This window comes from Lissotriton helveticus, chromosome 7 (assembly GCF_964261635.1).
Source record: "Lissotriton helveticus chromosome 7, aLisHel1.1, whole genome shotgun sequence".
In the NCBI taxonomy this organism is placed as follows: Eukaryota; Metazoa; Chordata; class Amphibia; order Caudata; family Salamandridae; genus Lissotriton; species Lissotriton helveticus.
In genome coordinates this window covers 91,431,147-91,443,353 of record NC_136068.1, presented here as the reverse complement: position 1 = coordinate 91,443,353, position 12,207 = coordinate 91,431,147, and positions in this window count along the sequence as shown.

The window sequence follows — 12,207 nt, the reverse complement described above, 5'->3', positions numbered from 1 at the left end:
GTATTTGAAATGTTTATTTACTAATGCCGTCTTCTCAGGCGTAGTACCTTAGATAATAAAAGTACACATATTATCAGTAGCAAAATTACCAGCATAGTTACTAGTACATAAAAAGCGAATGGTGACAGTATGTTAACATGCTGTAAATGAATAAGAGTTAGCAACACTTATAAGCAGCCGCGGGCCGTGGAGGGAGTTACGGTGGGGCAGGGAGGTGGGGAGGGGGAGGGGCAAGGTAGAGAGGGCTCCACCCTGCTTCTCCCCCTCCCCGCCTCCCTGCCCCATCGTAACTCCCTCCACGGCCCGCGGCTGCTTATATCTCACCCTCCCTAATACACATATTATATTATTTGCTAAGAAGGTCTCTTTGTGTTGGTTTAGGGCGTGCCCATACTTTAGTGTCTTAGATTTGAAGGAATCACATCAGCATACACCAGCTCTCTCTTCATGTGAACCGCATCAACTGTTGTGTATGTGTGTTCGGCAAAGCAATATAAAACCCGCCTCATGCCCAGAATTGGCAGAAGTTGCACTTATGTTATGAGTATGAAGTCGTGGAGATCAGACCTCATAACAATTCTGTATCGTGTTGTTCTTGAAACTTTAGCACTCGCTGTACAGATATAGTTTAACAAGTAAAGCAGATAGTAGACCAATAACATATTATTCTCATGTAAACCACGATGAACTACTAGGTGGAAAGCTAAAGCAACAACTAAGTGTTGTGTGCAGAAGTTGCAAAAAAGGAAAAATGGCGTTTAAACCGGTAATGAGCCCATGCTAACTTAACACGGTGTAAAGATATCCAGGACCTAGATGACACCTCCTCATGATCCGGAAACGAACTGAATAAGATAATAGAAGTGCCATCTCATGAGAGCAGATTGCAAGTTTATATGTGGACGGTCCGCAAGGTAAAGCATTAAAAACTAGGAAAATTTAATGCTAAAGAAAAATAAAACAGCCAAGTACTTTATCGAGTCTTAAGCCAATAGGCAAGGTAAATAATAAAAACTTGACAAATAAGTCAATGAATTGTCAATGAAATGCTAGTACTCAGCATATCAAACATGAAAAAGGTCTATGACATAACTGTGTATGCAAAATAAGCTGCAACAGCCTCCAATAGGAAGTCACCGTCTTCATCCGAAAACAGTTCAGCCATCCAATTTAAAAGCGGAAAAGAACATACGTGCTCTCCCAGCACCGGATCCTCTATCACCATCAGAGGACAGCTCGGTGGGTTTTCAAGAAAGCTCTGTTCCAAGAAAGACTGTGCTGCCGCCAGTAAATTCCAGGGACCAAGTAGTCCATGCATCAATGCCACAGCCATAATCCTTTCGCCAGGACAAACCAACTCGTGAGTAATGATAGGAGTCATCAGCTGATTAAAGTCGACGTCAGGAGAAACCGGTCCGCAGAGACACAAATCAATGGCCCAATCGAAATCACAGGTCAGGCAGTGAAATACAGGCTGGACACAGGTGAAGTAGGAGAATCGAAAAGATAATCCATATGCCGTGCTTAATATCGCCAACGGCATTGTGCCATAATATTCTAGCATGCGATTGCGGAACAGTGTCAGCAGCTGCAGGGTGGGAGGTTGCATAGGAGGGACATCCATATTTAAAAATGTAAAAAAGCACAAGAGCGTCCGCTGGTAATGCAAGTAAAAATGCCAATCCACGAACCAGAGTGCAGAAAATAGAATGAAAGGAAGCAGGGATGACTCCAAAGATTTTCTCAAATGAAGTCACGAGACCACTGGTAACAACTTTAAAAAAGTGCGCCAGGGACTTTGTGGAGGATGCGTTAAAGATAGTCGGAAACATGTTGCTGAAATTGAAAGGCAAATGTTAATTGAAAAAGGTTTTGCACCTCTGTATGGGTGTTCGCTATGTGAAGTACGAAAGTTTCACGGGCCGAACTCAAGGCCACCTCTCTCTGAGACAAAAGAGCTCTTATTCTTGCCATGCCGTTGAAACGTGTCTCAAGGTTGGTATTTGTGGCCAGATTGAAAACTCCCTATGTTCATGTGTGGGAGGAAATAGAACATTTCTGCAGCAAATAACCCGTTCACTTACTGTTACGATAAAAGGAATACTTTTAATTAACTCAGAACAATCTTCATTATTGAGCATCAAATAACTACCATTTTCCAACAACTTGAACGTGGGGATGATAGCAGGAACTGGCGTGCCTTGCAACACGCAAGCCATATTTGGTCGGTGTTTGTTGCATGAACCGTGTAACTGTATGTGCCTACACATTAGTGAATGATCTGGCGTCTCAGTGCATTCCTCTCCATTCAGATAAACTTCTTGATCATCTTTGAAACATCTGTATGTGTATGGAAGCGACCAGACCTCATGAAGAAAAGCACTACCTAAAGGTTCATAACGACCTATTGGTATATATTTCATACAATTTGAAAACTTATATAAAGCAAAAGGCAGCGTTATTAAACCGTGGATAAGGCATGTTGCCAAAAAACCCGCAATCCTCTGCTGATGATGTCACTGAGCATGTCATGAATGATGTAATATGTGACATCATCAGCAGTGGATTACGGGTAATGGTATCTCTAGTTTACTCCCTTATAGCTGTCTTTCTTTTAACATAAGTGTCTGTTTCCTTCCCTTATACTTACTGTTTTTGGTTCGCTTCCGGTTCGCGTACCGGCGAGCGAACTGGGAAGCGAACTAAGAGAAATAGAGGTTGGCACAGTTCCAAATATTGTACCAATTTTTTAATAACGGGGAGGTAGTTCTGAAAAGAACTTTTTTTTTTATTTTTCTGAACATTTTTTTACTGTTTTTGAATTTTTCGGAACAGTTTTATATTTTTTTGGGTTTTTCTTGGAGGGGGCAATGAAAACGATTCATTGTAAAGGGCTCAACAGGAGCAACAAAACAAAAAAAAGAAGTATTTATTATTTTGGGCGTTTCGGACAAACTTGCATATGATAGTCAATAGCTCTGTTGATCAGAGTGATGCTTTTTTCTCCGTAGGAAATGAATCCATCGCAAAATGCGCAGATGTGTTTTACATCACCAAATCTCATTTGTATATTTGGCACCATCTCCCTGCCCTCTGGTCCCGTTACTTCCGGTACAACAGATCTTCTGCCCATAATAGGGAGATTATCTAGGTCGTTCCGAAACTGTGCAGCACTGTAGTTGTTAGGATGCCACCTAGTCATATGGCGATGCATTGTGTAGTTTCCGAAGCTGTATTTTTTGTCGGTTCCTCTGGACAGTCTATCTTGACATATAAGGCAAAATACGTATCTTGCATTTACCTTTTTCTGACCTTTGGGAATTTTAAAGAATTGCCAAATGAAGTTTTCTTTCCGGCGAGACGTCCTGGGCTGCTCAGGCAAAAACTGCCTCTCTTCGTGCTCTTCCTCCTGGTCTTGTTCTTCTTCTTCTTGCTGAATTATAACTTCAGCAGGTGGTCCTCTCTTCCTTGGAGGTGGTGGAGGTGGTGGGGAAGCACCAGCTGAAGCTACTAAAGAAGCCATTGCTCAGTTATCACAAAGGGTCTTTCTCTCACAATGATGAAAGTCAGAGTGAGGAAAGAAGGAGGGATTTTCATCATTTGGGAAAAACAAGAGTTCTTAACCAATGAAAAGTGTTCATTTTAGATTATATGACCTAGTCTTACATCATTAGGAAACCAAAAGTGAAATGAACCAATGAAAAGTGTTATTACCAAGTCACATGACCTGCTGTGTTTACATTAAGCGCTTTGCAGGGCCTCCCGGTTTGCTTCCAGAAACCTGCGCTTTGCGACTCGCTTCGCGTACCAGTTCGCTAACGTAGCACGTCATATGACGTATCACGCGACAACGTGAAACGTCATGCGGACGGGAGGCGTCACGATGTTGTTTTCTAACGCGGCAGTTGCGGTAAAGAAACGTTTACCGGCTCGCGGTCTATTTCGCGGCATCAAGGTCAGCTAACGGGAAGCTTCCCGATTCGCGAAGCGGGAACGAAGAAAAAAAATATTTAAAAAAAAAAATTATTCATAAACATATAAAATATATTTTGGGATTTAAAGAAGAATACATTTTACAGCTACAGATATTAGCTGTTAAAAAACCAATGAAATTCACTGAAAAAACCATAGGTTATAGACCATATATAGTTAGGAATTAGCATTTACAAAACCTTGAAAATTCACTGAAAAAACCATAGGTTATAGACCATATATAGTTAGGAATTAGCATTTACAAAACCTTATTTTACTCACACAAAACCATTGAAATTCCATATATAGTTAGTTGCACTAACTATATATCGCGCACCCGCAATCCACTGCTGATCATGTCACATATTACATCATTCATGACATGGTCAGTGACATCACTGATGACATCACTGATGACATCTCAAATGACATCACTGATGACATCACTGATGACATCTCATTTGACATCATTCTTGTGCTAATACGATAAACCTCTTCAGACTCTAATATAACCTTAGATACACTCAGTGTATACAGACACTCACACACTGCCACTCATCCATGGAGTTACTCACACACCCAGTCAGTCATGCAAAGAAACAATCTCACCTCCATTTCTTCAACTATACAGTTAAACACACCTTACTTATTGAAACATATACTAACACATATTTACTTTCTTATACAATCCCTGATACAAGTTCACAATGATCGATACAACCACTCACTCATTCAGTGGCTCTCATGCACAGTTATTTATATATACCAACTCTCACATGTACTGTGTTTTACATATGTACTTACTATGACATGTAGCATTGAGATATCCATTCACTCATCAATACACTCATGCACACAGTCAACTGCCCATGTAGCTGTTTCCACATGCACTCTTGAACTCATACACCTAGTGAATAAACTGCTCACACATCTATGCATAGAGTCACACACCTTCCAGCCACCCCCACACAAACTCAATCTCCCATAGAAATACTTGGGCAACCAATTAATAACACATATAGCCTCTCGTATAGCTAATGATCAACACATGCAGCAGTTTACAGAACAACAGACATAATGATGCACAAATTAAGACAGTTTAGTCACTAACCCATGCATTCAGTGAGACACATTTAATCACTCACTCATACAGTCAGTCATGCACCTACTAAATCCTTCATCCAGACACTTATACATCCACTCAAGACATATTTTAACTTTACAGAAAAATACAGTGACTGGATGTTGTCATCAGTGATGTCATCAGTGATGTCATTTGAGATGTCATCAGTGATGTCATCAGTGATGTCACTGACCATGTCATGAATGATGTAATATGTGACATGATCAGCAGTGGATTGCGGGTGCGCGATATATAGTTAGTGCAACTAACTATATATGGAATTTCAATGGTTTTGTGTGAGTAAAATAAGGTTTTGTAAATGCTAATTCCTAACTATATATGGTCTATAACCTATGGTTTTTTCAGTGAATTTTTAAGGTTTTGTAAATGCTAATTCCTAACTATATATGGTCTATAACCTATGGTTTTTTCAGTGAATATATATATATATGAGAGACCACAAACTCCGGTATGGAAGGAAGCCGTCTAGCGGGGCGGTCCGTGTTCAGGGCACCGGCAGCCCTGTGTACTATCACTCCGCACTCCCCCGCTCCAGGAAGGACAACACGGACACCTTACTTGGTTTGCAGTAAATTTAATCGGACTGCACAGCAACGCGTTTCACCTTTCGGCTTGGTCACGCTACAGAAGCATAACAAATGCACACATTTAAATATACGTCATTAGGTGAACAAAGAAAACGGACTACACCCTAGTGAAAATAACCAAAAAGTGATTCCGCCATTTTGACCTAGTCAAATAGAGACATCACACAGTGACTTATATGTTAATACATTTGAATACATTTAAACAATGCAGTTATTTGATACAGCTTATCCAAAGTGAAAAATATTTGAAAATGTATAGATTATAATAAAGTAACCATCAGAGTCAATATTTCATTGAGCTGCAAACAGTGTTCCGCTACGTAACACAAAGTCAAGTCCCGCCCCAGTGGGCACCAATAATATCAACCAATCATGTAATATAGCTGGAACTCATAAATACATGCGTCAAAATTCAATTATAAGTATAACTGTGCGTTGGATCTACTCGTGGTCCGTGGTAACAGTTTTAATGAAAAAATGACACATGGTCGTTCTAGTGGGCAGAGTATTGGGTTACTGTAGTTGTGAGGCATGTCCCATATTACGAAGAAAGGTTGAAAACGCCCAAGTGGGCACAATCAAAATGTAAACAAGGTGTGCTGTCTCATAAGTTTATATGGTCTTGAATATTTCAGTTGGCATATATCACCATCACCCCAAATGTGCATACACCTGAAAATAAATAATAACAGTATCAAAAAATCGTTCCCGAAGGCAGCAATTACAACAGTACAGATGATGTATTAATGCAGGAAGTTATTGTTAGTTTTTTTAAAATTTCACTGACAGGGTATACATTGCATATATACATCATTACAGCTAATATCTATTAATGCAGGTGAATTGACAATTCTTCGCTCGAGTTGAGTCCCTGTGGTATCATAGTTTCCATGTCAATTATATATTTGGACTCAAGTTTTCGTAGTGCCAATTTGCGGTCCCCCCCACGGATGTCAACAGGGATCTCATCAATGACAACCATTCTTAACAAATTTTCATTTTGAAAGTGTTGGTCAAAAAAGTGACGAGCAACAGGGTACTGTTTGTTGTTATGTCTAATAGCTCTTATATGCTCGAGAACTCTATTCTTGGCACATTTAATCGTGCTGCCTATATAGGCCTTGTTGCATGGACACAGAAGGGCATACACACAGTACATGGTATTGCAATTAAGTTTCTTTCTGATGGTTAATTTCTTATCTGTGCCTGCAATAGATAGGATTTTACAATCGGAACTATTCCTGCAAGCCTTGCATTTCCTACACCTGGTAAAACCTCCCACAGTTACATTGGCCTTCGTCTGTCTGGTAGTAATCAGACTAGGGCTTAATTCATCTCTTAGAGAGTTACATTTTTGAAATGTGATCTGCGGTGTGATATTAAGGTGTTTTTCCAAGTTGACATCAGTTAGTAGTACGTGCCAATGTTTGTGTAGTATCTTGCGTAGTTGTAATGACTGCCCTGAAAATTTCGTTATAAACCTCAAGTTGTTTTTCACTGGGTCTTTTTTGTCAGGGTGGAGTAGTTTAGTTCTATTCACCACATCCACTTTGGCACAGGCTTTTCAAATATTTTTCACTTTGGATAAGCTGTATCAAATAACTGCATTGTTTAAATGTATTCAAATGTATTAACATATAAGTCACTGTGTGATGTCTCTATTTGACTAGGTCAAAATGGCGGAATCACTTTTTGGTTATTTTCACTAGGGTGTAGTCCGTTTTCTTTGTTCACCTAATGATGTATATTTAAATGTGTGCATTTGTTATGCTTCTGTAGCGTGACCAAGCCGAAAGGTGAAACGCGTTGCTGTGCAGTCCGATTAAATTTACTGCAAACCAAGTAAGGTGTCCGGGTTGTCCTTCCTGGAGCGGGGGAGTGCGGAGTGATATATATATATATATATATATATATATATATATATATATATATATATATATATATATATATATATATATTCACTGAAAAAACCATAGGTTATAGACCATATATAGTTAGGAATTAGCATTTAAAAAACCTTATTTTACTCACACAAAACCAATGAAATTCCATATATAGTTAGTTGCACTAACTATATATCGCGCACCCGCAATCCACTGCTGATGATGTCACATATTACATCATTCATGACATGGTCAGTGACATCACTGATGACATCACTGATGACATCTCAAATGACATCACTGATGACATCTCATTTGACATCATTCTTGTGCTAATACGATGAACCTCTTCAGACTCTAATATAACCTTAGATACACTCAGTGTATACAGACACTCACACACTGTCACTCATCCATGGAGTTACTCACACACCTAGTCAGTCATGCAAAGAAACAATCTCACCTCCATTTCCTCAACTATACAGTTATACACACCTTACTTATTCAAACATATACTAACACATATTTACTCTCTTATACAATCCCTGATACAAGTTCACAATGATCCATACAGCCACTCACACATTCAGTGGCTCTCATGCACAGTTATTTATATATGCCAACTCTCACATGTACTGTGTTTTACATATGTACTTACTATGACATGTAGCATTCAGATATCCATTCACTCATCAATACACTCATGCACACAGTCAACCGCCCATGTAGCTGTTTCCACATGCACTCTTGAACTCATACACCTAGTAAATCAACTGCTCACACATCTATGCACAGAGTCACACACCTCCCAGCCACCCCCACACAAACTCAATCTCCCATACAAATACTTGGGCAACCAATCAATAACACATATAGCCTCTCGTATAGCTAATGATCAACACATGCAGCAGTTTACATCACAACAGACATACTGATGCACACATTCAGACAGTTTAGTCACTAACCCATGCATTTAGTACGACACATTTATTCACTCACTCATACAGTCAGTCACGCACCTACTAAATCCTTCATCCAGACACTTATACATCCACTCATTCTTCAATATATCAAACATATTTAAACTTTACAGAAACACACAGTCACTGGATGATGTCATCACTGATGTCATCAGTGATGTCATCAGTGATGTCATTTGAGATGTCATCAGTGATGTCATCAGTGATGTCACTGACCATGTCATGAATGATGTAATATGTGACATCATCAGCAGTGGATTGCGGGTGCGCGATATATAGTTAGTGCAACTAACTATATATGGAATTTCATTGGTTTTGTGTGAGTAAAATAAGGTTTTTTAAATGCTAATTCCTAACTATATATGGTCTATAACCTATGGTTTTTTCAGTGAATTTTCAAGGTTTTGTAAATGCTAATTCCTAACTATATATGGTCTATAACCTATGGTTTTTTCAGTGAATTTCAATGGTTTTTTAATAGCAAATATCATAAGCTGTCGAATGTCAAGTACGTGGTAAGTGAAAACATTTTCGTGTTTATGCACACTGATCTGCTTTGAATGGTGCCCCCCCCCCTCATTTCTATTAGGAGTACTCTCTCTTTGCAGATAGTGAAAGGTAGTTAACGCAGGCCTTTGCCCCCGTTGTAATCCGTCGTGCCTGCTTCTCTCTCCATTTGATTGATTGTTATCCAAGTATTTACTGTTTTAGAATTAGTTCTCTTTGGTTCATTCTCTATTTACAAACAAACACAGAGTCGCAATACTCTGTTTAGTCTTTGCAGATAACGAAAAATCGTGTAAAAAAAAAGAAAAGGAATCGAGCAAAATCAGTAGGCCACTAATGGGATCTCTTTTTGACCTCGCTAAAATAGAAACATTAGGAACAACCCCTCATGACAAATACAAAACTAGTGAGATGAACTGAACTCCACACAATGATGGCTGCAAAACAGCTCGGCTCCGCCACCCACCCCGCCCAAAATAACGATAAAGAGCGGCTGCCATGATTGGTTGCGGAATGGCCACGACGGAGCTACGAAATGATGCTGCTCTCATGCTAACCCCAGCTTCAGTCTGAAACATCCAGAAACACTGTAGACTACCAATTCGATCAGTTCCGGTAGCGCCCCAATGTAACCCGGTAGAGAAGAACTAGCCCTCCCCTCTTTGACTGATGGTTCTTGTTGCCTGTCCCTTCTGTTCTCATTTAACAGAACTATTTAGCCTGCTGAAAGGGGTTGTGTTCCGACCGCTGGTTGGTGGAGACATTTTGACTATATTCTGGACCTGCGTTGTCGCGTAATGCGTCATATGACGCGCCGCGTTAGCGCATCCGGAAGTCATCCGGGGCGCGCAGCGCGTAACGTAAGCATAACAAGTCATGTGACTTGTTAATAAAACTTTTCATTGGTTCATTTTACTTTTCTTATTGTAATGATGAAAGGCTTGCTCATATGACCTAAAAATTACGCTTTTCATTACTTCCGAACATTATTTTTTCTTAAATATATGTTATAATGTTCCAGGCTAATGTACTTTCCCGGAAATTTTACAACTGTCCTGCAAGTAAAATATATTCTTTTTTCGAGAAAAAGAGCGTTTCTTCGTCCCATGATGGAGCCGTTGAGCAAAAGAGGGTCGACCTGCTGTCTTAGTCGCCGATACGCCTGAATATGAGATTCTTATCGATCACTTTATGTTGCAGGAATAGAAAACACAACAGCCCTTGACCATTTATCTTTACTGCGTTCCTTCGTATTATACCTTTTACCCTTCATGTAATTGGTCTGCTTTATTTCACTTGCCTTTTAATGATTCTAAAACAGTGACTATTATTACAAACTTTACCAATGTATATACTACTACCATGTTTTCTTTTAAAAACCTTTATTGTGAAAATTTCATTATACAAATACGAGCCTATAACCACGTGGGCCGGCCACGGAGCAAACTGTAATCGTATGTGATGAGTAGACATTTACACTGTAGAGGAACGTAACGGGCGGGCCATTAGGTTGCAAGAACTAAGGTGTCTAACAGTTACGGAATCGGTGGACGTACATTTTATAATTAAAATACGACAGGGCCAGTTACAATAAAATTATCTAGATATACATTTGCGGGCAAGTACCATGGGTGACGTTAATTCGAACTTTCAACAGTACAGTAATCAATAACACATCAGAACTTAATATCAATAGGGATGTCGAAATATTCAATCAATTCTCGTCCCCGCCCGCCATGTGCTTCAAAACTGCATACGTATCTCGTGATTTCAAGGTTCTGCAACCAGTACACAACAAGGAGTTACGAGTCCCATTTATTCCGGCGCCATTTTGGGCGAGGACGGGCAGGTCCAGGATATAGTCAAAATGTCTCTACCAACCATCGACTATGATGATGTTCATATGCTGTATTTATTAGAGTAACACTCATCTGTCCACATGAAATTAATTTGCCACAATCTAAACATGTCATTTTAATCTTTCCAAAGTTCTTCTAAATATTTGGGACCGTTTCCCTTGCCTCTGAAGCTCTCAGTGCCACTTCTTTGATGAATGTACTAGCAGGTCAGGGGTTCTCCTCCAAATCTCTCTTTTATGCAGCACTATAATTAATTGGTGCCACCTCTCCATATGACGATGCATGGTATAGTTACCACAACTATATTTTTTTTCGGTTCCTCTGGAGAGTTCATCGTGGCAGATGAAGCGTGTAACGTACCGGGCATTTACCTTTTTTTGCATGTACAGGAAAGGAAAAAAAAATCGAGCGTCCGAGTTCTAAGGTGTCCCAGGGCCATTTTAGTGGAGGACATGATACAGCGATAATGCCCTGGATAAGGACACTTCCTTCGGGCACCCCACGCCGTCTTTCGGCGCAGCATTGTAGGATGGCCACACCAGTGCGGCAACTTGCTAGACACCACCTCGGTGCCATCCGGATCTCGGCGCCCCACTGCAGATGAACTGCCTCCACATGGAGAAGCGGGAGAGGCTCGTTTGCGCCGCCTCCCCCCCCCCTTCGGGCACCCCACGCCGACTTTCGGCGCAGCATTGTAGGATGGCCACACCAGTGCGGCAACTTGCTGGACACCACCTCGGTGCCAACCGAATCTCAGCGCCTTGTGTTGTCTTCCATTCCGAAAATATTGTTGGCAGCATTTTGAAAGGAAAGACAAACAGCCGTTTGTGGCCCTCACTACACCGTTCTCCTAGTGAGTCTCACATTGTTACATTTAGGAAGAATGTTGAAGAGTAGTATGTTGAAAATCTGAAGCCATTGTTATACAAACTCTCAACCAGCCTTGGATGGAAAAATCCTGAAGAATGTACAAACTAAAAACCAGTTTTTGTCTGTATAGCATCAGCAGCAACGCTTGAGTCAGCTTTGTGTGAAGCCGCCATTTTGATTCAATCAATAGCGTCCCCCTGCACACATTCAGGGACCTGGTCGTGTCTTCAGGTCAAACGGATTGTGGGACAAGATGCACAAAGGAAAAGGAAAAAAGTTCCGCCGGACCCCGGGAGGTGGCCGCCTATGTCATGGGCGATCTTAGGCCACACCAGGGCAATAGTGAAGCTGCAGCAGGTGCAAATAAGCTTCAGACAGTGTTACAAGCGCTGCTCAGAACTCTCA